The sequence below is a fragment of the Chrysemys picta genome, chromosome 3, assembly GCF_011386835.1.
Source record: "Chrysemys picta bellii isolate R12L10 chromosome 3, ASM1138683v2, whole genome shotgun sequence".
Classification (NCBI taxonomy): Eukaryota; Metazoa; Chordata; order Testudines; family Emydidae; genus Chrysemys; species Chrysemys picta.
In genome coordinates this window covers 147129010-147155665 of record NC_088793.1, presented here as the reverse complement: position 1 = coordinate 147155665, position 26656 = coordinate 147129010, and the positions used below count along the sequence as shown (strand labels likewise).

Sequence of the window (26656 nt, the reverse complement as noted above, 5' to 3'; positions counted from 1 at the left end):
TGGGCTTTGGATTAAGCTTATACAGGGCTGTTAAGCACCCTATCAGAAAAAAGGTACCACTCCCCTGGTTTCTGTTGCAGACAGCAGGGAACATAGTAAGTCTGAAAACACTCTTGAATCCCATATCTTTAATGCAGTACATTGTGCCAAAACAACCCTGCCATGTATGGCTCAACTCCCCACACCTCTGCTCTCTTTTTCAGCAGAACTTGGTACAATTGCCTCGGCAGCATTCTCCGTCTTTCATCCAGAAGTGTCCCAAAGTGCTTCACAAACTGTATACTGTATATACTGTGAGAAATCCAGCATCCTCTGGGGTAGAGCTGCATTTCTGTCACACACAGCCAGCAACGCCACACAAACAGGGGAGGCAAAGAGCAACAACTCACAACTGAGAGTTTGACGTGTTTATATACAAATAATAAAAAAGGCAGGGACTTTTGCTATCATTGTTTACTATTGTCTATGCAGCAGGTATATCTATAGATAATGTAAGCAAAATAGTGGAGGTCATACAGGCCTACAGATTCGGGGGTATTTATATGGGAAGAGATAGTGCAGTGAGGAAGGATAGATAAGGCAGTGTAGGAGGAAAAGAGACAGAGGAATTTTGAGCAGTATATTTGAGAAGACCTTGGGAGTGAAGTTAGAACCTTTCAAGACAATATTTTAAATAGCCCTGAAAATGAGAACAGATTTTTCTGCAGAACAATTGTCTTTTTTTTTTCCAGGTAAACATAGACGAAGGAAGGATAAATTGACAAAAACTCGATCACGTTAACAAATATATGTAAAAATACCAAACAAATCCTAACTGAACATCACATTCCAGACCCTCTCTGCAGCCCTAAACAGCCTGAAATGCACAAGGGTAAAGAGAGTAAAGGGCCTCTAGTAATTCCAAAATCCAGTCTCCTGTGATTACCGGCCAACCTTTAAACAAAATGCCTTCACACACTGTCAACCGTAACTGTAATTCCATTGTCTTTACATGCTGGCCATTGAGCTCCCAGTTGAGAAAACAGTCAAGCAGAACACAGTGTGTAATACAGAAATCTAGAGGAGACAAAGAGAAAGTCCATCAGGGAGAGAGAAATATTGTTCAGTACAGATCACCAAGCAAAATCTACACAAATTCCAGAAGATAAGAATTGTTAATAATTTCCTCCTCTGAGTGGTCGGCCCTGGCCTCTTCTGCAACCTCTTGTTCCCATGAAGATAACATTTTTGAATTAAAAAAATCTTGGCACCATTCATGTATATCCATATATATATGATATAAACTATTGCAGAGTTTCCCTGGATAAAACACTGGAACATTTCCATCCCTGTGCTAGAAATCTTTGACTTTAGACAATCAAATTTCTATTATCTATGATGGGTTGTATGGGACATTTGAGGAAATATGGACATGTCTGAAAAGTTAAACTTTCTGCATTTTCTTTCAAGTAAACTCCAAGCTCTGTCTCCAACAGACATACCTACAGTACTAAGTGTTCTTGGGATCGGAAAGTGAACCATTAATTCCACCACACAGCAAACACCTGCAGCTGCTCCTGTAATCCAAAATACTGGTTAAGGTCCATCACATTTTTTTCTTTTAAGGATCTGATTAAGCTCCCAGTGGGGGCTAAATCAAGCCCTAAAATAGTATCTGGACCTTCCAGAGGATTCCATGCCATTTAAACTTTTTTGCACATTCCACTACTCAAAGGTTTGTAGCCCCAGTGTTAATTTCCAGTATTTCCACGATTGTATGTGTTTTGGTAACAATGTATTTTCTTAAATAAATTGCTTTTCAGGGACTGGGTTGTGGCTCTCCATCTCTGACTGCAATGTCCTGGATCTGTACTCACTGTTTGCAGACTTTTCGGCACACAGTTCAGCAAATCATCCTTCATGTGCTCAATAATCCTGGAATAAAAGCATCAGTTCCACTTTTGTCAATTCTTTCCATTGCCTGGTGCCGGAAACTTCATCCTCAGAGACAGCCCCCAGCCAAATCACCAATTTCAGAAGTGGACTTGCCTGATATGAAGGCAAATGGTAAACTGCTTGCATCTCCAGATATGGGAAATGTGACCAATAGTGTACAGAATAATATCATAATCACAGAGAGTGTTTGGCTTGTGGGCTGCAAAGGAACTGTAAAAATGGGCATTTCTTACTGTGCAGCTCTGGTCCCTTTGTATATTTAGATTCATAGTTACTTACTCTACTAACTAAAACACATGTGTATTGCTTTTTGCCTGAGTTAGCTGTCCAGGAGCCATACAACTCTGAGAGAGCAAGCTGGAGTCTGTTCACAGAATTATCAACTTCATTCCAGCTTTATTACTGTCATGAATCAGAAAGAACCCAGCTTGACAATCAGATCCCAGACTGAGATTGCAGGGCTAACACTTACTGTAAATAAACCATTGTTTTACTTGTAAACTGAAAAAAATTCATCTGGAGTCAATGGTAACATGGGGTACCATGGTACCATTTTTAGAGGCACCTTTAAAAAGCAATATAAACAACTTATCCTCTCTTGGAAGGGAAATAGGAAAAGAACATAATCATAATAACGTTGCATATCTATAGCTCCTTCAATTCCAGGATCTTTACAAATATTAATGAATTAAGCTTTATAAGCACCCTCTATAAAAGGTACCATTATCTTCATTTTGCAGATAGGGAAACTCAAGCATATAGAGAAATGATTTTCCTAAAGTCATCCACAGAGTTTGTGGCAGGGCTGAGAACAGAACACAGATCTTCTTGCTCCAAGTCCTTTGGTTTTTAACTGTAAGAGCATCCTTCCTCTCATATTTTATACTGTAGTTTATAATTCATATATAAAACATCTAGGTAAAACAATTCTTTCTATCTGTCTGTCTATCTATCACATTTATATTGTTTCTCCTTACAATAGCTGGATAGCTAATTACTGCAGCAAAAATCAATAAGAAATATATAGCTATATATAAGCAGTCTCTACTGATGTTCTGTTTGGGGCAAGTGCCATTAAAACTCAAGTTTGAAGAGGTGGAAAGAATGTGGTATCTGTGTGATGGCAGATCAGAGAGGAAAGGGAGGTTGCAGAGAAGAAAGGAAACAAATTTTTTTCAAGTACTCAGCGAGCATGTAAGAAAGCCAAATCTCTCATGGAGTAACAACACATGGCTCCTTTATTGGTATGAGCTGATAAGGGAAGTGTGTTCTTTGCTTGCACACCATCTAGTACTGTCTCTGTCGAGGAATGACATTTGTTCACAAATCCCAAGCCTCTAGCCCCTTGGCCATGTTTATTCCAAAGGATTTTGCTTCTCTTGTGAATGAGGACAGAGAGTCTTCACTGGAGCCATGATTTTCTTTTCTTTTGGAATACCATGTTATTTTCTTCTTATTATTTTTTACAGCATCCAAAAGTGTGCTAGATACATCACACGTAACAGTTCGTGCTGTAGTTTCAGAAAACTGGAAGTTTTCAATAGATAATGTGATGACCTAATTTACATATGATTCTTCAGAGACAATAAAAAAAACTCCACCTTAGATGCAACGAGCCGTTTGTGCAAAATTATACAATTGAGGCACAGTGGATTTTTCTCCTGATCCCCAAAAACATGATCAGCTCAAGCCTTGAAACATGAGGATAAAAATCTGTGCCCTTGAGAGAGGAACACATATAACTTTTACATGAAATATTACCTCACCACATTGCTGATAAATGCCTACAATGATCAGCATAAGTGTGTTATTGTCGCCTACTTCATATATATATATATATATATATATATATATATATATATATATATATATATATATATATTGTATATGTACACACCCATGCACCCGGGAAGTACAAGACAAGACCTAGATTTGTCATGTAAAGAACCATCAGAAACAACCTTTTTAAAAAGTGTGATATTTCCTATTAAGGTGAGATTTCTGTGAAACTATCCTCCTTCTGCTAAGGAGGATAGTTTTGCACCTCCCTCTTCCATGAGGAGGAAACCCAAGACTTACTCCTAACACACTGAGGGACAGATCCAATCTTTCCATTGACCTCAGTGGAGCTGGATAGGGCCCTAACTTAGCAGAAGGAGGATAGTTTCACAGAAATCTCACCTTAATAGGAAATATCACACTTTTTAAAAAGGTTGTTTCTGATGGTTCTTTACATGACAAATCTAGGTCTTGTCTTGTCTGGCATTCTATGGATGGCTGGAGATCTACTGGTATTATTACCTCACAAGAAAGTGAAAAATGCAGAGAGAGGTAGAGATCTTTTTACTCACAGTGTTTAAAACTTTTGGGGTTTTGTTTGTTTTTGTTAACACCTAGAGACAGCAAAAAAAAAAAAACCCTAATAAACACTTGGGGGGAACACCTGAGATCCCCACTTCAATTAAGGCATTAGAAAACTCTCAAAACACAACTGAGACATCGATGAAGATTTCCTCCAAGGAAGACCAGACTATTCTGGAATCCCTGCTATTTCTAAGGTAAGAAACAGGCTTCAAACACTTCCTCTTCCCGTTTTTTTTTTTTTTTTTGGGGGGGGGGGGGGGTTGTTTTTTTTAAAGCCCACTTTTCAGGCTTTTTTTATGCAACATAAACAAACAAAAAGGCTACAAACCCCATTTTATTTTTCATTTGCAGGGCACCTGCAACATATTTGTTATTACTCCTACATACAGTACACATACAAACCCCAGGTCATGGAGCACTTCTGGGAGTTCATTGGGTCATGGGGGATTCATAGTCAAATGTGTTGCTCTTTTTTTTATTCCCTGCAGTTTGATGACATCTTTCTGATATCAGGATGCCCAAAGCTGTACACAATATACTAGACCTCACCTTCCAAGTGCTTCTGAGGGTGCTGTGCTGCCAGGGAGATCATTGCAGAGGGGAAGGCTCTCCCTGCGGAGGCTGAGGGATCAGTGAGCTTAGGGGCAAAGTTTCCCACAGATCCCCAGGCTACATGAGTTTAAGTGCTCACATGTCTCTTCCGTGGCCCCAGTGTTCTCCCCCCTGAGGGGAGAATTTGAGGAGATTTTGTGTGGTAAATGTCATGAAGTTTCCTGGAACCCATGGGAGAATTCAGTATGGCCTTTTGTAATCTGAGCATTATCTAGAAGGATGTGTTCTTTATAATGCCCCCATGCTGCTTACACTGAAGAGTCCTGTCTGCGGTAGCATAATTACCGATTGTTGAGAAAAGGTGCGGCTGAACCTGGTCTGAACACAGCCAAATTGCAAGAGCAGGCCAAGATGAACTGTGTTCGGTACCTTTTCAGGAACCACAGCTCACCTTTTGCTACAGGATAGTTCTTTGTTCTCATTATTCCAGTTGGAAGTATAGGCCAGATTTTTTTTTAACTTAAGCAAAAATTCTCTCTTCTCTTGCTACCTGTTCAAAGCTCTAACAAGCCCTGACGATTTGGAACCTCATTTAACTAGAGACTGTTTCATCCAGACATTTGCCTGTTACTGCAGAAGACTCTGATGCTCCATGAATCCCAAACCTCTCTGCACCTTCCCTACATCCATTCATTGGTCTCTGTCATGTACTTCTAGTACACTCTAGGTTGCAGGGCTGCTAATAGCAGGTTATGCTCTTGTACCAGATATGTACTGGCTACAGATATTCCTTTACAGAGAGAAATACTAAAGATTTGTCCCTGAGATCTTTTAATGCACTGCTAGGAATGGCTGTTGTGTGCTTAAGTATACTATAATAGTATAATACAGTATAATTAACATTATAATACAGTTTAACATTTTATTACATCTCCCTCATTACATTTTAAGTTCCTAGCATTTACAAAAATAGACACTATCATGCTATCTTTAAAGTTCAGTACAGATCAGTCTGCTAAGTGTCTCTGAATCACACTGGTTTTCTAATTGCACAGCCCAAATATGTAACAACTTGGTCATCTGGCTGTCCATTAGTTGCAACCACTGCCTGTAGTCAGTTTCGAATCTTTAAGTCATTGTCTTCTTCTTCTGCACCAGCCATTTGTAGAGTTTGCTCTGTTGATTGTTCTTTCTGAGAAAAAAAATGTAGCTATTGATGGTTTCTGTGAACTCTCCACCATCAGTCTTGATCACATATGATCTGGGCACTGCATTCTTTTTCTTTATGACAGCTGGCATTCTCCATCCATTTTCCTCCATCCAGTATGACACAAACATGGTCCCCAGGTTCTAGACCCTGAACTATATTCAGTAGCTGTTATTGGTGTTAATCTGTAGTTCAGAAGAGCAAGGAATGGAACTTCCTGCTGTAGGATTTTCTTGGCTGTCTATACAACTCTCCCAGCCTCTCCATTTGCTTGTGGGTAATGTAAGCTGCTAGTAACATAATCAAAATCATATTTTGTTCAGAATTATTTAAATTCTGCTGCAGTGAATTGTGATACGTTTTCCATCACTAGTTGTTTGGAATACCAAGATGAGCAAAAGTGCACTTCAATTTCTCAATAATACTGCAAAATGTTTTGTCTTTCAAGTACCTTATTTCTATATACCCAGAAAAATAGTCCAGTATGATCAGGTCATGATGTCCTCTGAATTTGCATAAATCTGCAGCTAGTCTCTTTCAAGGTCTGTCTAGTAGAGGTATTTGTATGGTTCATCATTGTCTCTTGAGGTTATTTGTACTAGATCTCCTTTCAAAAGTCCAGTGTCACCAAATTCTCCATAGAGTTCTTCCACTTTTCTCACGAGGCCCATCATGGCTTCCATGCTGCAGCTGAGAACGATGTTGGCATTTGAGTTTTTGATCACATGTACTCTGAATGCAAAGCTTTCGTCTTTGTAAATTGTTTCTGTGGTGAACTGGTCCATACAGCTCAGAATACCTCCAGGGCTAATCCGGGCTGTGTCAGGTGATTTCAACTCTGGGAGGGTTGAAGGTAATTGTCAATCCCTCCTGAGATGACTGTCATTTTTGCTCCTGAGTCAATTTTAAAGACAACAATCTTTCTATGAATACTCGGTTTCACTCTCCAGGCAGGCTCTGTGTCATCATGTGTGATAGTTACCAGAAACAATGGCCCTTGATTGTCTGTAATATTAGTCAACTTCCTGACTGCCTTGATATGGTAAACACCTCCAAAATGTCCATATTTTGTACATTTATTACACCTTGTGCCTTTGGCTAAATATTCATCTGTTGGGCTATGAATTTTTCCACATCTTGTATATTTAGAATGAAAGGTTTTGTAATTTGCCTTGGACTCCCGCATAGATTCAGGGCTTTTATGGTAATGACTTTTAGCTCTCATGTTGTGTCTATTTACAGCTTCTAAGTTAGTTTCAGGTTTTTCAAGTTGCTCCGGCCTTTTGAGCCAATGTATGCAGAGCTCTTTCAAAAGATTCAACATTTTATTTTGGTTCTTAAATTCTCTGATGAAACCATGCTCTTTCATAAACCACATTTCTCTGAGGTATAAAGTGTGCATCAAACACCCAGAACCCTTTCATAGTCCTCTTTGTGACTGTCTTCAGTAAAGGCAAAAGATTTAAAGATATGTTCTGCCTGCTTCCCCAGAACACAAATTAAAGAAGATACCTGAATATCTCTAATTTCGAGGTGGAGTTTTGTAACAATGCAAAATCTTGCAAAATACTTTTACCAGTCTGTCCATTCTGAAGGTGTATCAAAGCTGAAGGTCTCTGGGGCATTGAACAGCAACATGTTCATGAGCTCTGCATCCTTTGTTGCTTTGTTCCTGCTCTCCACTGCCAACAGTTAGGTTGCCCTTACTTCTGACACCATGTCATGTACTCCTTGTATACAGTAGGTTCCATGGCTGCTACTAGCAGATCATACTCTTGTACCAGACATGGACTGGCTACAGAGCTTATTTCCTAGAGAGAGCTACACCAGATGTCTTCAGTGTAAGATCCTTGAATGCACTGCCAAGAATGCACTTGTTGATGGAAGGATCTCAGACATTATTCCTTGGAGTCCATGTCCAATTCTCTTCCCAGGTGTCACAGGGTCCGCACAGGTTCCCTCCTTCTCGCCCTGTGCCCTGTGCTTAGGCTGGTAAAATAAGAGTTCTCACGCCTTCTTCCGGTGTTTCACCCTTGTGCTTTATTTTACAGTGTCACCATGTAGTCCCATTTATCCCCCAATAGTTATCCTCTTTCTAACCCATTCCAGGGTCTCTTGGCCCTTGAGGCTCCCTTCCTGTGGTGAGGAGACAGAGCTGTAGCCTCCTGTCCCCACCCAGGCTAGCCTCCTAACTGACTTTTGTTCAGGGATTTTATAGCCCTCCTAGCCTTTAGCCCAGCTGTCGTTGTTTAGCTCAGTCTATTGCAGTGAGCCAGCCCTCATTAGGGCCCACAGCTGGGCTCCCTGCTGGCTGCTTTGAGCCTCTGCCCCTGGCCCCTCTGCCCGAAAGCAGGGCATAGCAAGCATTTTAGCAGGGCATTCAAGGGGTTTTACCCGTGCCCTGCCACACCAGGTCTTTGATTTTATCCCTTCACCCATTCCCCTGAATCTATACCTCTGGCCTTGGCTCCTAGGAAACAGCATACAATCCTGTTTGGATTACAGGATGTCTCTCTTCTGTAGAATGGTTGGCTTGGTTGGGTCAGCATAAAGAGGCTTCTTTGGAGCAGAATGTAGAGAGGGCTTTTATTAGTGGAAAAGTGGGTGTGGACAGATCAGCCTAGGCTGTGCACTTGTGGCTTGGCTAATGTGGTGTATCAAGAGGCAGAGCAAGAGTTATGCCCCTGGAAAGTGGCACATGGTTTCATCACAGAAAGAAGCACCATTAGAGTAACACTCTAAACTCATTTTTATTACACAATCACAACGCTTTCCCTGAACCCAATGTTCCGGTGGTGTGCTTATGAGCACAAATCTACTAGTTCCTCTTCCTTAGATTATTATGTAAGCGTGAATAATCATTTTCAGAAGTTACAGTTGAGCACATCATTACTGAGAGACTGAATCAAACAGGGGCCCAAATGAACTTCAATCACGTCTTCAGCTTCCACACATACACAACCACACTCTTTCTCTTCCTCCATTCTCTCCATCTCCCCTCTCTCCCTCCTCCTTGCTTTCCCTCTCAGCCATCTCCACTCTCTCTTTCTCAGTTTCTCTTCAGATCCCATTTCATTTTCTGCCCTATTCTATGGCCCTCAGCTCTTACCAGCCTGTCCCCTATCAGGCTCAGCAGTTCAGGGCATTGTCACTCTTCCCTCCACTGATTTTCAAATATACCTGAACAACAGTATACTGATGCCTTGTCTAAATCATACCAGAGCTACAACAGAGACAGCAGGGGGTTGCTCATGGGGGAAAAAGGGCCACATAAACTCAAAAGCCACTAGAACAGATCCTGAAGCCCTATTTTCTTTGATGGCCATGGGTGAAAACCAAGCAAGGACTGCAGGATTTACCTCAAAAGGCCTGTAGCTCGCTATTAGAGAAACTGAACCTGTGCCACCAAGCAAGCTAAACTAGGACTGTTAAGTGGGACATTTTCCTATCAATCTCCCATGTAAAACCCTCCTTCTAAGTTTGTGAGTGACCTTGAAGTAGATTGTTAGAGTTCCTTTTGGAGAATAAGATCAGCTGGGTGGGGGAAGGTCAGGGAAGACCCATAGCTGGTGGCTCCTTGTTTGCCTGCCTCACTGAGCTTTGTGATGACCACTTTAATCACAGCTGCACTGACCCAAGTGTCTGGTTCATCAAAAGAAACCCGAGCTCAGTGTCTATTCTGGGAAATTCAGTGGGAAGGGAAGGGGGTGGAGGTGGGGGGTGGGTGGGAGTCTGACAAGAAGATACTGTTTCCATGGTTTCAGGCCTCTTTCTTTCTTAGTGCTCCCTCTCTCCTCTTCAGCAGCTAATTCCTCCTGCCCAGGCCTCAGGCCCAGCTCTCTTCCTTCTCACTGGGATTCACCTTTCCAGGCTAGGCACTGGCTCACAACACAACTCATCAAATCCTTCACTGCTGGAACAAGGGGGCAAATTCATCCCTGGCATTGACATCAATGGATTTGCATCTGCTTACACCAAGGCTGATTGTGACCCCGCCCCCTCCTGGTGTATATTATTTGTTGTTCTTCCCACTGAGCTTTCAGGTTGTGCTGCCTACTGCCAGCCTTCTCTTTCCCTCCAAATTGTGCTGCCCTCTCACATGGGTGAGGCCTGGCTAGATACACAAATTCACTGCTCAGAGACTTGCAAGAATATGGGGGGAAACCACTCCACCACTAGCATGGACAAAGCTGCCTCTCCCCTGCTCTTTCTCTTGGGGCAGGGGGTTCTCCAAGTTCACTCCATTTCCCTCTCTGAGCTTCCCCTTCAAAGCCCCCCCCCCCCCACTACATCAACCGTCTCTCTATTTTGGAGGAGAGCTGGACATGGATCCAGCTCTGCTCCAGGTCGCTGTGGTGGAAATTCCTTCCCAAGGAACTGAGTCTCAACAGAGCTCCCAGCCCCTGCCAGGCTGGAGAGCTAGTGACCAGGTGCAGGTCATTCTCTCTCACTCTCTTTCTCTCATTTTCAGCCCCCCCCCCCCCAGCTCCCATTCCAAGCAGGTCCTTTCCACAGAACACAAGAAGCAGCAGAATTCCTCGCTGGAGACTGTTACGGCAAAGAGTCGATGCAAAGATATCTTTTCTGTTGCCCCAGGGTCTAGCCTTTTTTCACTGGGAACACCCCCGCCCCCTTTCCCGTGAAGGAGTGAGCACAGCAGAGCTTAGAAACAGGCTCATGGATACAAGTCCCAACACAAGAGAGGGGGAAACGGGCCTGTAAAGCAGGCTACCCTGTCATTAAAATATGAAAAGGATTAAGCTTATCGTCTGCTTAGGAAACAGAGGAGAAGTGGGAAGTGGCAGTGTAAGGGGCCTAAAGCTTAGCTAGCTTTGTTTGTCTTTTATCCCTGGTGGGGAGAACTAAGCAGTGTTTACAAATATGCTGACAACCCAGCCCAGCCCATGCTCCAAAAACACAACATCTCCGCTCCTGGCCTGCAATCAAGCCTCGGCATCGCCTCCCTGCAGCCAGCAAGGAGTAATAAATCAGAGCAGCGATCCAAACCATGACACAACTTTTGAGTAACAGTTTGCTGTGCCTGGTGGCACAGAGCAGACTGGTGTCCACACATCCCACTGGCAATTGCTCCGGTAACAAAAATATTATTGTCTGTTCTGCAGTGGGATATTAAAGACCCCAAGGCACTTTGTGTAAGAGTTGGGATTTAGCCAGAGCTCTGTGTTCCCTGTCTCTAAATGCTGTGATGCAATAACTCTGCCATGGCCTGGGCACCCATTAGCCCCCATCCAGTAGGTATTTAGACCCTGTAAATGAGCATGATGCATGAGCTGGCCCCTCTGCACAGGGGTGAATTACACCCAGAGAGCGCTTTGAAGTCCTTTGGGATGAAAGGCGCTGTATAAATCATTACAATTTGTTATGATTAAAGATAAACTTTCCCTCTCCTCTCCTTCCCATGTACTCATCTTGTGTCTTACTTACTGGAAATTCACTCCTCCCACTGCCATTAGTTCCTAAGACCTGTGTATTTTGATCTCTAGAGGGTGCTAGAGAGCAATGTTTAACTTCCCTGACTAACAGACTATTTACTTGTGGTCCCTGTTGAGCGTAAACTAAGAAGTACCTTGGGGTAAGGGTCCCATTACACAGGTGGCTCTCTCATTCCTCGTCACTCTCAAACTGAACACAAGTGGGGAATAGCCAGGGGCAGGGAGCGTGCCACATGTGTACAGTGCAGCAGCATTCCACACGAGGGTACTCTTTGCCAGTCAGAGACCATGGGGACCTGGGATGAGAGTGGAGGGGCCTTAGCACAGACACCTGTCAGCAACATCCAGACTCTACATGCTGTTAGTGGACCCTTTAGTATTGCCCGCTTCAATCCCTCTGAAACACATATGCCTGGAAATTAGGTGCTTGGGTGCCAGGATGATGGGTGCGGTATAAGACCCAGAATACAATAGGGGACAAGAAACTATTTTGTGTAATTGTGTTCTTCCAAGTCTTGGAGCAATGAACGGCTGTATCCAGCCAGGCAGGGTAGCATGGAGTGAGCCTTCGGTCACATCTACACTGGGATCTGGAGGTGCAATTCCCAGCTTATGTAGACATATCTGTACTAACTCTGATTGAGCTAATGTGCTAAAAATAGTAGTGTAGTTGCAGTAGCATGGGCAGCAGCAAACAGCAGCGTGGTCTAACCACCCCAAGAGGACACTCACCTGGATCCCATGGGTATGTACTCGGGGTGGCTAGCCTGTGCCAGCACTCACCACTGCCTGTGCTACCATGGCTATGCTACTGTTTTTAGTCGCTAACTCAACGTCTACATGAGCTGGGAGTCACACCCCCAGCTCCAGGTGTAGATGTAGCCCTAGCATGAACACACACACACACACACACACACACACACACACATACTGCCTGTAATCTTATCCATGAATTGGATCATTCCTGAACCCAACTAGGAATTTATGCAAACTTCAGGCACTTTGCAAGTTCAAACATAAAAGAAACATTTTTGCCCTTTGCACTTCCCCGTGATGAGAATGAACAACTGAGACCAGGCAGAAATGAGGTAGGGTTCACCCTGCCAAATTGATTATTTGAAAAATGACCAGTCCTGGTGGCTTTCATTCTCCTTTCTGTGGCAGGACCCAGGTAGAGTCGTGAAGCTTAGGAAAGCCCTTCTGCTTCTAGTAAGAGGTGTTCCTCATTTTATTCCTTCACACTGTGTTTCCTGAAGGACACGGGTGCCCAATATTGGCCACGCTAAGGGTATGTATTGGCATTTTTCCAGACCCTCAAGGCCTGCATGTTAACTACATATAAATGTACATAAGGTTTTAATCAGAGCTAAATGTTCATAGTTGTTATTTTTTATTTGGACAGTAACAGCACACTGCCCCTTCCAAAATACAGAGGAGAACAAACTAGGCTTTGAGAATGGCAGGGGAAGTTGTAACAGGAGAAACTGGCCCAGATTCTCTGGAAGCAACTTCATCCCCACTTTTACCTTGGGGTGGTGACACGCATTATGCACTACACAGTCAGTTAAAGAATCCATTTGGGGTCCTGTGACCCTAAGAGCATCCCAATACTGGAGGGCAAGGGGCTCACTGGTATCTGGTGGTGAGTTTCTGCTGGCCTGACCAATTCAACGTACCCCAATTCACCTATGTCATAATCTGTATCTAATAGGTGTCATGTAAGGTATCATTGGAAAACCAAGAGCACATTGATCATTAATATTCTTGCATGGTGTATGTATGATAAACGCCCTAAGGACTGTACAAATGTGAAAGAAATATGGGATTAAAATGTGTTTGAACCAGAAAATTCTGGGGAGTGGGTAAACCATTTTTTTCCAAAGGAAAGGCTGATGCCTCCATCCAAGTGCCATCACAGACAAATGGCAATCACAGTCCAGTGGCCATTCAGTGGCCTATCAGCAGCTGCAGGCACAGATCAATTTGCAATGTAGAAAGCACCAGTGGGGAAGAAATCCACATGGAGCCTTCTCTTTCATATGCCATGGCACCTTTCCTCACAGCAGGGGCAGTGAACTTCGAGAAAGATACATTTCCAAAGTTCCCTGGAGTGAAAAAGAGAGGGGCAAAGAACCCAAGTGATCTTTCACCTAAGAAGACAAAGGGCCCGAGCACTTTGGACTTTGTGGAAGATCCTGATCAAACGGGTGGTCAGCCATCTTGCTGGAAGGAGATGCAGTAAGACTCTTAACATGAACCAAGACTGGACTTTTGTTATGTCTTAGTCACTAGAAAGTGTTTTTCACTTTTGTTTGTTTGTAACCATTTCTGATTTTATCCCTTATACTCAAACTCACTTAAACCAACGCACTATCTCTTTTTGATTAAATAAACTTGTTTTACTTTTATTCTAAATCAACCCAGCACTGGTTTGACTTGAAGTGATTATTATCTCCAGTTAAAGCATATGTGCTTTTGTCTCTTGAAAGGGGCACAGGACCTAATTAGACTTCTGAATGTTCTAGGAGAGGGCTAGGCATTTCAGGGCAGGCAGGTTTGGGGAAATTCGGGCCTGGGGTGTGTCAGGGTCACTTGGCTAGTAGTAACCAAAGCTGGTGGAGACTAGAGTGTGACTGTGGAACAAGCAGGCTGCTGGAGTCAGAGTTGCTGACCCAGGGCTGTCCAACACACCGAGATTCAGCATGTGCTTGTGGGCTGGCTGTGAGCTTCCAAACAGGGAGCTCCAGCAGCAGAGCATTTTAAGGCATTCAGAGTTACAGGACCAATTGTGACAAAATCTCTCACTGGCCTGATGCACCACAATCTGTTCCCAGAGCAACCAGCGGCAGAGCGTAGCAGAGGGTGGCGAATTGCACAGTGAGAGAGCTCTGTCGATGCAAGAGCACTAACTGTAGATGCACTCTGATGACAGAAGGAGCGTTGTGTGGATGTGCACAACCGATGTAATTAAAGCGGCTTATGATCGTCGACATAACTTACATCGATTTAACTCTATAGTGTGGACGTGGCCTCAGGCAGGGGCGGCTCCAGGCACCAGCGCACCAAGCGCGTGCCTGGGGCGGCAAGCCACGGGGGACAGCCTGCCGGTCGTCGTGAGGGCGGCAGTCAGGCGGCCTTCAGCGGCATGCCTGCGGGAGGTCCGCCGGCCCCATGGTTTCGGCGGCAATTTGGTGGCGGGTACGCCGAAGCCACGGGACCGGCGGACCTCCCACAGGCATGCCGCCGAATCCGCGTTACCAGCGGACTTCCTGCAGGTGCGCCGCTGAAAGCCGCCTGACTGCCGTGCTGGGGCGGCAAAATACATAGAGCCGCCCCTGGCCTTAGGTTTGTCTTTTACCTGTAACCTTATATTTCTAAACCCTTCTATTGCTTTTATTTGAATCTTTAACTCAAGCTCTGTTAAATAAACTTCAGTTTGGTTTTACTATAGATATGTCAGAGGGCAGGTCTACACTACCGCTTAACTCAATCTAACTTATGTCGCTCAGGGGTGTGGGGGAAAAAACCAAGTGAAGCAAGTTTTGCATTGTTCACACCAGCACTGTGCCGATGAGATAGCGCTTTCCTATCAACATAACGTATCTTCACCAGACATGCTGCAGCCGCAGTTTTGTTGTATAGACTTGCCGTAAATGCCTTGTGCTAAGGAGGGTATTGAACTGACGTGAAATCAGTGAACCGGGGTGCACTGCCTCCACAGAGGCAGTGGATCGGTGTATGTTGTGGGTGTCCAGAAGACAAGGGACTGGGCACTGGAGTGTTACAAAGTGAGGTGTATAAATTGCTAGCTACCAGAGAGAAAGAGTGGGGCTTGAAGAGTGGAATGCTTGTGTTGGAGGATTTCTCAGGTAGGCACAGACAAGATCCTCTCATCATAGAATATCAGGGTTGGAAGGGACCTCAGGAGATCATCTAGCCCAACCCCCTGCTCAAAGCAGGACCAATCCCTAGACAGATTTTTGCCCCAGATCCCTAAATGGCCCCCTCAAGGATTGAACCCTGGGTTTAGCAGACCAATGCTCAAACCACTGAGCTATCCCTCCCCGCATAAAATATATGGAGATATACCTATCTCATAGACCCTGAAAGGTCATTGAGTCCAATCCCCTGCCTTCACTAGGCAGGACCAAGTACCAATTTTGTCCCAGATCCCTAAATGGCCCCCTCAGGGATTGAACTCGCAACCCTGGGGTTAGCAAGCCAATGCTCTGATTTACCCCAGAAACCTCAGGTAACTCCAAAATGTGTCACAGCTACCATTAGAAGGAAATATCACTGTTTGACGCAGACAGACCCTTCTTTGTCATAATGTAAGCAGCTACAAGGATCACCTGGAGGTTCTCCACAGACCTCCATTGGTGTATGAACCACTGATGAAGAATCAGTTTGTTAGGTAACTGCTATTTTGATTTGTTCAGTTTCATAACAGAAAAAGTATGTTCGCAAATCAAAGTAATTTCAAAGACTCTTACACAAATATCAGTCCTCGTGTAACTCTGAATATCTGTCACTCAGCAGGCATTTATAGAGACGCATTAAGTGTTCTCCATCACAAAACCTCAGTCCAATTTTAGCAGAACATAGGCTTCAGGTTCAGCTGGAAATGGGTCTGCAAACAAGCTGAATGTTTTGTCCCTCTGAAAGTCTTTGAATGGTTGAACAAATTAATCTTGATGTTCCTTGATCTTTTCAGCATGGGGATTGCTGTAACTTTGGTATTTCCTGAGAACTTGTTGGAAAAAAGGAAGGGTCATTCTACTGAAGACGTCCATGAAAAAGCGACCTCTGTGTTTGGAAGACTGTCACCTTGCATGCAAGAGCAAGGAATATCTACTTCTGGCCTTGAATTTGGAGATTCAAGTTACTATAGGAGTGTGCTGCTGTCCATGATAGAGGCAAGATCACAGAACCCTTTGCAATCTTCAAGCACATCAACACTTCAGCCTTCCTGATTAAAAATGCCTCCATCTCTTTCAGAGAAACAATAAACCTTACCAAAAAACCCTCCCCCTGCTAAGCTAGCGGAATGCCAACCAGTGCAGTAGATCATGATATTTACCTTTGATTTCTTTCAGGAATGCCTTAAATTGGGTATGTCTTAGGCTATGTTATCTAATAAGCCCACTGGAGCAACAATAGTTGAGGCCTTATATCTTCCCCCCACAAGTTTGCCTGCCATATGATGCCAATGGCACTGAATTCATTTCTCTTCACACTCACCCAGCTGAGCAATGAGATCACTGAGGAGACACCAACTCTTGTGATGCCAGCAAATAGTCATAAATCAAAGCCCAGAGATTCTGCATGTTCCAGCAGATTTTTAAGAAGCACAGCCCCCATAAAGAAAAATAAGTATTTGGGTTACAGAAGCACAGTCAGTACATTTGTTTTTTAACATGGATAAGTAGAGAAATTCCCTCGTAATGTCCTTGAGCATCTCTACAATGTTATGAAATACTGTCAATCTGTTCCTCTTTATTGAATTGTTATTTGGCTCAAACTCAATTCATCATTGGCTAACTTTATTCAGGGCAACAGTTTTTACTTAGATTCATATCTTGGGAGGCCAGAAGGGAGCATTGTGATCTTCTAGTTTGATGTCCTGCATAACAAAAGTAGGGCACTGCCAAATTCACGGTCCATTTTGATCAATTTCACGATCAGAGGTTTTCAAAATTGGCCGATTTCACGTTTTCAGATGTTTACCTCTGGTATTTCAGGGTGTCGTAACCATGGGGGTTCCAACCAAAAGGGGGTCGCAAAACTGATGTAGGGGGGTCGCGGGATTGCCACCTTCATTTCTGTGCTGCCTTCAAAGCTGGGCTCTGAAGGGAGCAGCCACAGAGCTTCCTGCAGCAGGGGAGATTCCCGGATGTGGGTCTGATCTCTCCCTGAGAGCAGCCATGCAGGGGAAGGGGAAGAGGAAGTCCTGTCCCTCCCCAGCCTGGTGGACTTGCAGCTGGTGCCCAGCGAATGGTGGGGGCCCCCGGCTGGAGCGCCCCAGCCCTGCCCATCCCCCACCCCTCTAATAGCTAGATTGCACTGGGGAGATTTGATTTCACAGTCCATGACATGTTTTCATGGCCATGAATTTGGTAGGGCCCTAAACATTAGGCCATATAATTTCACCCAGGCCTTGTTTCACAATATGCACGCTGATAGCAGGGCTGGGAAAAGTCAGAAGATTTTCTTTGCAAGCAGGACACTAATTTAAAAATAAAGAAAGTCAGAAATCTTAAATTCTGCAGAATCTGAGGGGCACAAGGATGTAGTGATATGGGGGATTCTGCATCACTTGCAGTCTTCCTAAAATATATGCTCCTAACTCGACCAGAAATGATGGGCTTGATGCAGGAATCACGGGGTGAGTTTCTATGGCCTGTGTTATGCAGGAGGTCAGATTAGATGATCATGATGGTCCTGACTGGCCTTAAAATTTATGAATCTAAGAAAAGAAGTTCCTTAGTGGGCTCTGGTTTTTCTACCACAGCTCTAGAGCTTCTAGGCATCTCTACAATAGAATTTGTCTACCTAATAACACATTTTCAGCCTCTCTTCCATTTCCTATGTGTCCCTCCTCCCAACCCCATCCTCACTTTTAGGAAGGCCAAGGGATCTGGTAGCCTGTGAAACATCAGAAATAACATCATTTTAGAAGTACCTGTCATGACCCTACAAGTCTTGAACCTGGGTCCACAGTCAATTGTTGGTTTTCTCCTCCTACTGCTACTAATCAATTGAGCTGGAGAAGCCATGAAACCTGAAGTTATACCAGGGATGACTTCCCAGGGCCTGATTGGAGGAACACTGGGAACTCTGATTGGTCAGGCCTTCCTATTTAAACCCGAATTGAGGCACAGGAAGTTATTTGCACATCTGGGCTCTACCTGGTTGCTACGTTGGATCCTGCCTTCTTGCCTGCCTCCTGAACCCTGATTCCCTGACCTATTCCTGGCTCCTGCTTTATTCCTGATCCTTGCCCCTGGTCCCTGAATCTGGCTCTGACCCTTGGCTTGACTCTCCAACTCTGAGCTGTGGCTCGACTCCTGACTCCAACTCCAGTTCCACTCATTGGTTTGACTTTCCGACTCCAGTTCTGAGCCTTGGCTCAACTCCTGACTGTGACTCTGGCTCAATTCCTTGGCATGAGCCTCTAACTTCAGCTCTGCCCCTTGTCTTGACTCCCAACTCCAACTCCTGCCCCAACCACTAGATCTGGCCACCTACCTCTTGGTCCTGACAGTTTGTGTGGACCACTGCCCCAAGAGGTGGGCCCAGGAAAAGATTGAAGATGGAGCCAATCAGTCAACCTCAGCTTCAAGAAGAACCAGGCTTACCCTGACTGCCCTCAGGTGGACAACCAAGCACTATATCTCAAAGTGCACAATTGACCACTAAGAACCAACTGTTGTGGGAGCAGGTGAGCCAACGCCATAACAAGAACACAACACTGTGGGCACAACACTGTGGGCACAACCCACAGTTTCTGCCCCAGAACAGGGTCCCTCAAACCCCTGCCAGAATGGTTTGACAGAAGTTATTGGGATTCCGGGGGGGTTATGAATCAACGCCACCTCCACTTCCCAGTCCATTCCCAGGCTTATGCTCCGGACAAGGCCAAAATAGGCCTGGTAATTAGTCTATTGACGGGGGAAGGTTTGGATTGGGCCTCCCCTTTGCTGGAAGGCAATAGCCTGGTATTGTCAAACTGGGACACTTTTCTTCAGTCAATATTGTCAAAGTATGTTGACCTTCATCATGCCCACTTAGCAGAAGCTGCATTAAGGAAGCTTCAGCAGAGACAGGGCATCACCACCTCTTACATGGCGCACTTCCACCGGTGCATTGCAGACATTCAGTGGAATGAGGCAGCATGATGATACCAATTCCAATGAGCCCTGCAGGAGGAAATTAATGATGAGTTGGCCCAGATAATGAATCCTGCAGGTCTGGACACTTTCATCAGCCTTGCTATGAAATTGATGCTATTGCTGAATTGATGACCAATTGCAAGAGCAGAGAGAGGAAAAGAAGGGCTCCCTCTAGTCCCGTTGTCCCCGTGCAAGTCCATCAACACATACCCTGCCTACTGAACCAATGTAGATAGATCTAGCCTACAGGCAGCTTGCCCCCAAAAAGAAAGAATGGCACAAAAAATGCCACCTATGTTTTTATTGTGGTGAATCTGGTCAAGCTGTAGCTGCTTGTCTCATACAAATCCCAAAGAACTCAGGAAATGAACTGGCCCATGGCACTGGTTGTCTTCATTAAGAAGAAAGATGGCAGCCTCCGTCTCTGTGTATATTACCTATCCTTGAATCAAATCACAATCAGGAATCAATACCCTCTGCCCCTAATTCCTGAGATATTGGATTGTGTAGGGATTGCCCAAATATTTGCAGAGCTAGACCTTCAGGGGGCCTACAATTTTGTGCAGGTGATAAATGGAAAATGGCATTTAGGATCCATTATGGCTGCTTCCAGTATTTAGTAATGCCATTAGGCCTAATGAACACCCCAGCCACTTTCCAACATTTCCTCAGTGATGTGTTACAGGATATATTACACTACAACATTTTGGTCTATTTTGACAACATACTCATTTTTCCAACAACCCAGAGAAGCACAATTTCCACATCAGGACAGTCCTAGAGAGACTAAGGCAACATGGCCTTTATGCTAAATTAGAAAAATGCACTTTTGATCAAACCACTATTGAGTTTCTGGATTTTATCCTGGCTCCTAAAGGAATTAAGATGGATACATACAAGGTTCAGGCTGTTCGTGATTGGGCCATTCCCTGAAATGTCCATGACCTGCAATGCTTTCTAGGCTTTTCCAACTTTTATCATTGGTTCATCCCAAATTTCTCAAAGCAGATCATACCTCTCACAACACTACTTGGCAAGAACATTCTGTTCCATTGGCCCTCTGAGGCCCAAACTGCTTTTGAACCATTAAGCTACCCTTTACCACTGCTTCTATATTGGCTCACCCAGACATCCCACAGGATTTTGTTGTAGAAGCAGATATCTCCAGTATGACGACTGGAGTGTGATTCTCACAAAGACACTGGGCTGAGCATATTTTACATCTCTGTGCCTATTTCTCTCAGAAACACACCCCTGCAGAGCAGAACTATGAAATCCTGGACAAAGAACTTCTACCCACCAAAATAACCTTCCAGGAATGGTGTCATTACCTCATGGTGGCCCACCATCCAGGCCAGGTTTTTATTGACCATAAAAATTCAGAGTACTTGCACAACGCTAGTGCACTGAATCAGTGACTACTTTGATGGGCCTTGTTCTTTTCACAGTTCAACTTAATTATTTCCTAGCATCCTGGAATTAGAAATGGCAAAGCTGATGCCTTATCCCGGAAGGGAGAATAATACACCACCCAAAAAGGTCCAAGCCAGGAACCATCTCATATATTTTAACCCCATAATTTCATGAATGCTGCCAGCTGATAGAATTTATTTTCTTTACTCTATTCTGCCTCTGCTTCAGGAATACCTTTCAGTGAGTTAGCTGCAATAAACAAAGAGGCACATGACACTCGGGAGGGAGTCACATTTGTGAAGGGCCATATCGACATTCCCTCTGGTCCTCTATGCATGATGGCACTACAATTACCACACAATAAACCCTCCTTCAATGCCTGGAAACCCCACCTAGGCCTGGGGCAACTATCACATTAAATTTTATTGTAGAACTTCCAGAGTCCAACAGGTTTACTATAATCCTGACAGTTGTAGACCACCTTACAAGAATGGCCTCTTTTGTTCTCAGTGCCCACCTACCCTCATCTGAAGAAACAGCCTAATTATGGACAACCTATGTTGTCCGTCTCCATGGTCTCCCAGACTACATTATCTCTGCTTGTGGCCCACAATTCATCGCTTGGTTCTGGTGGGAGGCACTGTAAATTGTGGGGTCCACATACATCTCTCCTCTGTATACCAACCTCAGACCAATGGCCACATGGAGAAAGTAAACCAAATCTTGGAGCAGTACCTACAATGCTACATCAACTACCATCAGGATGATTGGGCCTCATTATTACCATATGCAGAATTTGTATACAACAGTGCAGAGCCCTTTCTTTGCAAACTATGGGTTCCACCCAGAGTTACCTGCATTCTCCTCCAACCCAGCTACATCAGATGGAGTTCAACAAATCCATCAGACCCAGGAGAGACTAAGGGACCATCTCGAAAAGCAAAACTGCATTATGAAAGGCATGCAGACCAGCGTCATAAACCAGGTCCCCCTTATTCAGTAGGTGATAAGGTGTGGCTTTCAGCAGAAGGTCTTTGTACTGATAGACCTTCCTGCAAACTGAACCACCAGTTCCTGGGTCCCTATCAAATCAGATGAGAGATCAACCCAGTCACCCTCAGGATCCAGCCTGCTTCAGTGCTTAAACCATACACAGAAAACCCCTTCCTTCATTGGAATAAACCACCGCCTCTGCCGGTACATGTGCAAGGTCATGAAGAGTACATTATCCATGAGCTCCTAGACTCCAAGATTCAGTGGGGCAAATTCTGGTACCTAATCAAGTGAAAAGGATGTGGCCCAGAGGAACATATTTGGGAACTGACAGAAAACATTCATGCCCCTGCTCTTCTCAAGGCATTTCATAAAAAACACTCACAGAAACCCAGTTCTGTAATGCCCTGAGGGCACCTCCAAGGAGGGGGGTACTGTTACGATGCCGCAGGACTTGAACCTAAGTCTAGGGAGCTCCCAGCCAAGTAGTGCTGCCCTGCTCCCAACAAGCAGCTCATTACTAGCTAGTTGAGCTGGAGAGATCATGAAACCTGAAGTTACATCAGGGACGGCTTCCCTAGGCCTGATTGGAGAAACACCATGAATTCTAATTGGTCAGGACTTCCTATTTAAACCCAGGAAGTTGTCTATGTAACTGGGCTCTACTTGGCTGCTATATTGGATCTTGCCTCATTCCAGCCTTCCTGACTAGTTCCTGTTCCTTGTCTCCAAAGCGTGCCCTGACCTTTGGTTTGACTCTTAGACTCTGGCTTGGACCCCTGGCTTGAGTCTCCCACTCTGACTCTGGCTCTAACCACTAGACCGGACCACTTACATCTCAGCCCTAGCAGTAACTAAAGAAACTTAGTACTAATTCTTCACACTCTCTTCTTGGGGCTCTTTTCCAGGTCAGTCATTAGCTGCTATTCTGAAGGAGCTCACAGAATTGCTTAGATCAATAAAATCCCAGAGCAGGGAAGGCGCAAACACAGCTTGGAAATGACAGTTTATCAGAAAACGGAGAGGAATAGGAGAGTAAAGGGAGGAAGGGAGGAAGAAAGGAACAATGAGACAAAAAAGAGTGAAAGGGAACGAGAAAGAATAAAGGAAAAGGAAGGAGTGAAAGGGAGAGAAAATGGGAAAGAAAGGAGAAAGGGAGAAAGGCGAAGAGCAGGAATAAGAGAAAGACGAAGAAGGGGAGAGGAAAACTGAGAAGGAAAGAAGAAGAGCAAAGAAAAGCTTGCCAGAGAAATAATAATAGTTTGCATGTCCCAGTCTGGGTACAGAAATATTGCCATGTGACTCAGGAGACCAACCAGAAAGAACAGGAAAGGCCACAGTGTAGCTGGTGCCTGTACAAACCGGAGGGTGAAAGTCTCTACCCATGGAGATCATTAGACAATCATAGACAATGAACCAATTTGTAAAAATTGTGGGAATTCACAAACAGAAAAAAGGAATCATCCGGGCAAAGATTCACAGTGAACAATGCCATAAGCTTCAATTCTCCCCCCTCCCTATTGGTCTGGCATCAGCTCCCTGCCTCACCAATGTATTCCCAGCAAACCTCCCTTCCCTTGTCAAGAAGAGCTGTGAGAAGACCAGGACGACTTCTCCTTGAATATTAAAGTGAAATAGAAAGGGAATGATGACTTACCATATTCTCAGCCCTTTTGCGTTCACTTTTCACCAGGGGTGGTGTGAACTGTTTTATTGGTACAAATGTTCATGGCCAAATTCTTGTGGCCAAAATTCAGTCTGAGTAGAGCAGGTTGAAAACCAGAATTGGGGAAATTGGGATATTTGCAGTGGGAAATTGCAATATTTGGACATTTGTTTTCATCTCAAATGAAAAGTTGAAATATCAAAACCGTTCACAGAATGAAAAGCTCCAAAAAATTTCCATTTGTTTGAACATTTTCAATTGAAATGAAACATTTTGACATTTCGGAATCTAAATGTTGTGATTTTTGCACCCAACATTTCAGCTCCCATAGGGGAAAGACTGTGCTGCATCATACAAGATGTAGGAGCGTAGGGGGTAGTTCTCAATACTGTACTCAGCAGTGAGTACTTGCCTTTCTTCCTCAGTCAGGTTGCCCTACAGAGACAGCTATGTCTGTGTAGCAGATGGCTGTGGCCTGCCTCTTCCAGAAGTCTCAGGTTGTGAAGCGGGAGCTATGGGTGGGGCCCATGTTATGGTTTTCCTCTTGGGTGGGGCCTACTTGGCAGAACACTTTCTCCTTCTACTGCCGCTTCTCTCACTCACTGTGTGTGCCGATGACCGGTAAAGGAAGTAATAATTGACATAACAGAGGGACAGGCTCGTTGAGATGCTCCTCAGAGATCTGAAACGGAAACTATTCCAAAGAACTTACTGTGCCTTTCCCTCCAGGACAGTGGATGTACACCCACGCTGCAGTTATTAGCGGTTAGATTGCGCAACCCTTATTGAGCACTTACACAAGTAACCACCCGGCTTCTTTCTGTGAGTGCTCCCCAGAATAAGTAAGGGCTTACACAACCTAGCCTTCACTTTGTGACAAATGGGACAGTGACAAATGGGAGGAATGGAGACAAGAAAATGGGTAGCTCTGTGAAATGTTACTGCATAGGGGATAAGGCACAGTAGTTAACACAGTAACCTCCTTAAGGACTGTGTTCCTCAAATACCAGGCTGGAGCCTTGGTACTAATCGAGTTAAACAACACAGACAAGGGTACGTACCCACACTTCTCAGAGCTGAGATCATACAATCCACCCCTCACCCCAGGCAGATTCTGACCTAGAGTCAGAATAAGACAGCAAGGGATATAGCTGTGTCTATAGCTGCATGCACACATTGCTCATGGGACTTCATCTGCATGTGCCAAGAGAACATTCATTTTTAAATCTGACACCCCTCTCCCCCAGCGCCTGCTCCCAGCCCATACTATTGCAAAGCCCCACATCTGGAGGAAAACAATTTTGGGAAGTAGCAAGTATTGAAATACCTAATGCCAAAGAAAGAAATATTTCAGTTAAAATACAAAGAATTGCACCACAAAGGAAACTGTGTGTGATAATTATTCAGATACAGACAAAACCAAAAATTGTAACAAACCACTGCAAATTCTTAATACGGATGAAAGAGCAATAGACTCTCTGGTTTCCAGGCATATACTGTAAAACCAGTAAATGGAGCTCAAGTAGCAAGATAACATGATAGTTGTTATTGTTATAGGGCTGTGTGTTTCCACATAGTAAGGATGCCCCCTGCATTACTGAACCAGATGCTCCTAGAATTGTGAGAAAACTTGTTGGTTTTTTCTGGGCACACGGGGGGAATTGTGGGAAGGCACTGGAGGATTAGCAGCACCCAAGTGGAGCTAGCCTGCATCCACACTATAGAGTAATCATAGTAGCTGCTGAGTTGGGCTCACAAGAGCTTTAGCCTACACACCCTGACAGGCCAGGCAACTTGAGTGAAAAATGCCATCACACTTTTGTGTGTGGACAGGACTCAAGTTAGCAGCACTCAAATTATTACTTGAGTTAACTCTGCAGTGAAGACAAGCGCCAAGAGGGAGGACAGCAGGGAACTGCAGGTCTAAAGGGAGGAACAGTAGAGTAGCCCTGCCCTGTCCTGTCCTTCCTGAACATTTATGGCCCTTCCACTCTCACCCCAGCAAATTCCCTTCGCGCCACAAAGCCAATGAACTCAGCAGTACCTGGGCCAGGTGGGGGCCGGACATGGGCTTCCTGCCAGTCTCCCACGACAAATGATTTCAGCAACATGATATGTTCCCAGCTACATTCCTGCAACTGCCACCCACTCCCCAAGAGACATTCCAGGACTAAAGCATACCGCCAGCGAAAGGAGCTGTCGGTGCAATTGCTTTCTGGGTTTCACAACCACCTGTCACAGCAGCTTTGAACTTTATCTACTCTGGGTGTGCAAACGCATTGTGTGCCTGAGAATCTGGCATGCCTCTGTGCGTGTTGGTGTGTCTCTAGGAACACGTGTGTTGTGGCGTGTATGTGTCTGAGTGAATGGGCATGTGATGTGTCTGTGCGAGTGAGTGTGTTGTGCCATGTGTGTGTTGTTTCTGGTCCCTCTGTATATCTCATGGGCATGGGAAATTCCTGCTGGACTCTGGCAACATGTCCCTCCCTTGGCTAATTTTTAATGGCAAAGGTTTCATAATCACCCTCTGAGCTTGAGGAGCAGGAATTCCTGGGAGGTAATTGGCTTTGTCGGTCTGTTGAGCGCACTCGGCCTTGATCTCTTCAATTACTGCATGCATGTACCTTCTCTCACACTGACATGCCGCTAAGGGGAAGCCTGCCAGCTCAGGGAATGGATGCATGTGTTCAAAAGGCACGACTGTCCTGGGAACTAATCCAGTGCATGAGACACGAGGCAATGCTAGCAAGGGGGATGCCAGTCCCAGCTCAGCAGTAGCCAGGTGGCTAGTGACAGTGTACGGGCCCTGCTAGCCACGCAAGAAGTGGCTTGATGGCTATTGCGATGTGACGCGTTTCCACCAGCCCCCTTATGCAGTACCGGGATGGGCCACCGGTAACTCTGGTTCTGTTTCAGCCACACCACTCAGCTCACATTCAGTGGAATTGGGCCTTCCCCATTCACCACAATTGATACATTATGGGCCTTATTCTCATTCACACCAAGGCCTCATCTACACTAGACAGCCTGGATAGTGTAGCACTACACTGGCAAACCCTCCTAGTGCAGACGTAGCTTATACCAGCCTTCGCTTGTGCAGCTTAAACCAATTCCCCGAACAAAAACAGCTGTGGAGTTTTTTGCCTGCATAACCACATCTCCACAGGGGCTTTTCCTGGCA

General features: G+C 44.7%; 1 long non-coding RNA gene across 1 annotated transcript; it reads right to left on the bottom strand.

The window, feature by feature from the left end:
* Positions 1-113: 113 nt before the first annotated feature.
* LOC135982456 (uncharacterized) lies at positions 114-25662 on the bottom strand. Its single transcript, XR_010599815.1, has 3 exons — positions 25520-25662; positions 1857-2028; positions 114-1056 (listed from the first exon to the last, which is right to left on the bottom strand). It is a non-coding gene; the product is annotated as an uncharacterized LOC135982456 (long non-coding RNA).
* Between the last annotated feature and the right edge of the window lie 994 nt (positions 25663-26656).